This window comes from Bubalus bubalis, chromosome 16 (genome assembly GCF_019923935.1).
Source record: "Bubalus bubalis isolate 160015118507 breed Murrah chromosome 16, NDDB_SH_1, whole genome shotgun sequence".
NCBI classification, from domain to species: Eukaryota; Metazoa; Chordata; class Mammalia; order Artiodactyla; family Bovidae; genus Bubalus; species Bubalus bubalis.
Genome location: NC_059172.1, coordinates 2954437 through 2958874, shown reverse-complemented (window position 1 = coordinate 2958874; position 4438 = coordinate 2954437). Strand labels below are relative to the sequence as shown.

Here is a 4438-nt window from a genome sequence, read left to right as displayed (position 1 = left end):
AATATTTATTTGTTTTATTATTATTGTTGGCTGTGGTGGGTCTTCGTCGCTACATGTGGGCTTTCTCTAGTTGCTCTGAGTGGGGGCTTTTCTTCCTTCAATGCTCGGTCTACTCATTGAGCTGGCTTGTCTTATTACTGAAGCACAGGCTCTAGGGGAGTGGGCTTCAGTAGTTGAGGCTCACTGGCCCTAGAATGCGGGCTCAGTAGTTGTGGCCCACGGGCTGGGTTGCTCCACAGCATGTAGGGCTTCCCAGGTGGTGCTAGTGGTAAAGAACCCACCCGCCAATGCAAGAGACTTAAGAGACGCAGGTTTGATTTCTGGATCGGGAAGAACCCCTGGAGGAGGGCATGGTAATCCACTCCAGTATTCTTGCCTGGAAAATCCCATGGACAGGGTGGCCTGGTGGGCCATAGGGTCACAAAGAGTTGGACACAACTGAGGAGATTTAGCACGCACGCACATGTGGGATCTTCCCACACCAGGGATCGAACCGTGTCCCTTGCACTGCAAGGCGAAGGCTTAACCACTGGACTACCAGGGAAGCCCCATCATTTAGTTTTAGAATTCAAGGGAAGTGCGACCTCCAACCTCAGGCAGCTGTCAACTAGCAATTTTACTGCTTGTAGGAAACCATGAACTTAGTCTGTGATTCAAAAAATACTCAACAGAAGTAGCTCAGCACAGGCAAAGGACACTTAAACTTTCCTACCCAAAGAAGTGGTCCACCTCAATTACCTAGAAGCATGAGTTAACCAACAGTTTATTTCAACGTTAATCTGATGATGTTTTAGAACTTCATACAGATGATGGTGTAATCAGCTGCCCAACTGGCCAGTGACAGAGGCAAAGCTATGTATCTATTAAATATCATTTAGTTTTTCTATGTCTGGATTAAAAAGAAGGCTATATTCCCCAGTCTCCATTACAGTTATGTTGAAGCCATGTGATTGGGTTTCAGGTGAATGGCATGTGGGTTGAAGTGCTATGATCCAACCTCAGGCCAGGTAATTTAAAGCACTCTATACAACTTAAAAAAAAAATTTTATTTGAAGTCTAGTTGATGGACGTATAGTTGATTTACAGTGCTGTATTAATTTCCGGTCCACAGTAAAGTGATTCTGTTATATATACACTTTCCCAGGATTTTTGTTACTCATTTTTATCACACTCTAGATGTTCTGACCTGCTGTTTTCCCTGGATTATGTAGTCTTCATAACATTTAGGGGTTCTGGAAGAAACACAAACTGGAATCAAGATTGCCGGGAGAAATATCAATAACCTCAGATAGGCAGATGGCACCACCCTTATGGCAGAAAGTGAAGAGGAACTCAAAAGCCTCTTGATGAAAGTGAAAGTGGAGAGTGAAAAAGTTGGCTTAAAGCTCAACATTCAGAAAACGAAGATCATGGCATCCGGTCCCAGCACTTCATGGGAAATAGATGGGGAAACAGTGGAAACAGTGTCAGACTTTATTTTTCTGGGCTCCAAAATCACTGCAGATGGTGACTGCAGCCATGAAATTAAAAGATGCTTACTCCTTGGAAGGAAAGTTATGACCAACCTAGATAGCATATTCAAAAGCAGAGACATTACTTTGCCAACAAAGGTCCGTCTAGTCAAGGCTATGGTTTTTCCTGTCGTCATGTATGGATGTGAGATTTGGACTGTGAAGAAGGCTGAGCACCGAAGAATTGATGCTTTTGAACTGTGGTGTTGGAGAAGACTCTTGAGAGTCCCTTGGACTGCAAGGAGATCCAACCATTCCATTCTGAAGGAGATCAGCCCTGGGATTTCTTTGGAAGGAATGATGCTAAAGCTGAAACTCCAGTAGTTTGGCCACCTCATGCGAAGAGTTGACTCATTGGCAAAGACTCTGATGCTGGGAGGGATTGGGGGCAGGAGGAGAAGGGGACGACAGAGGATGAGATGGCTGGTTGGCATCGCTGACTTGATGGACGTGAGTCTGGGTGAACTCCGGGAGTTGGTGATGGACAGGGAGGCCTGGCATGCTGCGATTCATGGGGTCACAAAGAGTCGGACACGACTGAGTGACTGATCTCATCTGATCTGATCATAATCCATGCAGGGAGTGATTCTTTAAATAGTATTCCTTCTTTAAAGATTTACATTTCTGCTAATTTTTTTTGTTTTAAAAAAATGATGTTGTGATAAACCTATTTGTATAGTAAGACTTTCAAATTTAGAATAACATCCCTAAGATAGATCTGAAAAAAGGCTTTTTAACGATTCCGATTATCAGGGTGAATCCGACTTAGTGCAGATGAAGACTTTATGTTAATTTAGAAGCAGGCCTTCTAGTCCAGCATTCAACCCTGAATTAGGTCAGGTTCCGCTTTTTCATTTGTATGATTCTCTAAAACATATATATTCATATTACATGTATAGTTAAAATTATTCAGGCAAGATAGACAGCTTTTTTGGGGGGAGTTGCCTTGAGCAGCTTGCAGGATCTTAATTCACTAGGGTTGGAAGGCATGCCCCCTGTGGTGGGAGCATCCAGGGCTAACTGCTGGACAGCCAGGGAATTCCTAAAATAGAATTTTTTCGGATCAGCCCCTAAAGCACCGTATCTTAGACCATGCCGTAGCTGCCTAAATGTCTTTCTCTCTCTCACACACACACACATACACACACATACACTCTGGAGAATTATAAGATGTACAAATGTCTGTCTAGAAAAACATGTATTGGGAAAGTTCTGTTTTGAGCCTGAGGTTTTATTTAATGGGACAGCTCATCAAAACATAGCAGCAGTGAGAAATAAGGACCCTTCTATCCAGATCATCTTTCTTTTTGGAACAGGAAGAAGGAACTGAGCCCCTATAGCCTACTCCCATGTCACTAAGTCAGTGGGAAAACCAGAATAATTGTGTTGCCCCTGGTGTGATGTTTCCTGGGAGTTATGATGAGCTGCTAATAAACAGCGTTGTGGCTGTGGGATAATTGAAATAGCTTTGATTTTTGTGTGGAAGCTCTGATTTTGAATACTCACTCTCTCACCAACTGTATGATTTTACATAGTTTGTTTTTACAGAATGAATATCCTTCATTGGAAAATAAGACCATCACAAACTATGATATTGCTGTTTTTTTCTTACTTCCTCCCCCTCTTTCCAAACCAGGCTGCTCCTGGCTGGGACGGTTCACAGTCTGATTGGGAAGACGCTATGCCTTCGTCTTGCCAACAAACAACCTCGCAGGGTTTAGCAGGAGCTTCCTCTGCAGGGCCTCCTTCACCTCCTTGTTGCGGAGGCTCTAGATGACGGGGGTGAGCACGGGGGTTATGATGGTGCAGCAGACACTACCTGGCCACCGGTATCATCGGTGTATCCATGAGGCTGGACGTAGGTGAAATCACGGCGCTGTGGAAGGTGGCAATGGCCAGGAAGTGGGAGGCACACGTGCAGAGGGCCTCCTTCTTCCCAGCTGCTGAGCACATCCTCCCAATGGCCACCAAGGCCAGGCCGTAGGAGGTGAGGATGAGGGCAGCAGGTAGATAGGTAGCCAGGGCAGAGAAGATATAGAGGACCACTCCTGCCATGGCTGTGTGGGCACAGGCCTGGGAGGGAAGGGGTTGGATGTCACAGAAGTAGTGCAGTACCTGGTTGGGCCTGCAGAAAGGCAGGGCAAAGACATTCCCAGTCTCAATAGCAGAATTAGCTCCACCAAAATCGAGGAAGCAGCCTCCAGCTGGAGACAGGTGCCACTGGTCATGACGGAGCCGTGGTGGAAAAGTCGGCAGGTGGCCGTGCAGTGGTCGCAGGCCATGGAAGCCAGCAGGAAGCTCTCAGCTGTGGCATGCATCACAAAGAAGGTCATCTGGACTACACAGCCCTTGAAGGGGATGGACCTGTCAGAGGCCAGAAAGTCGAGCAGCAGCTTGGGTGTGACCACAGAGGAGTAGCAGATATTAAGGAAAGAGAGGATGCTGAGAAAGAAGTCCATGGGACTGTGGAGGCAGGAGTCCATGAGGATGAGCGCCATCATCCCCAGGTTTCCCACCACGGTCATGACATAGATGAGCAGCAAGCCTCCAGAGAGAAGCTTCTGGAGGTCTGGGTCATTGGAGAATCCCAGCAAGATGACCTGGGTGACGGGGGTGTAGTTTCCAGCAGCAGGGCTAGTTCTCCAGGCATCATCTGCAAAGGAGGCAACTGATCATCACTCAGACAGTATTACTGAGCGTGCCCACCCGTGCAAGGTACAATACAGGAGAACACCAAGCAGGTATAAGTCTTCTTTGAAAGGAAGTAATGGGGGCCTTCGTTGGTGGTCCAGCGGCTAAGACACTGCGCTCCCAGTGCAGGGGGCCTGGGTTCGAATCCTGGTCAGGGAACTAGATCCCACATGTGGCAACGAAGACCTGGCACAGTCAGACAAATAAGTATTCAAAAAGTAAATGAGAAGTGTCCT

The 4438-nt window shown here is 46.6% G+C and overlaps 1 pseudogene; it reads right to left on the bottom strand.

The window, feature by feature from the left end:
• Positions 1-3181: 3181 nt before the first annotated feature.
• Positions 3182-4164, bottom strand: LOC102405942 (annotated as a pseudogene).
• Positions 4165-4438: the final 274 nt, after the last annotated feature.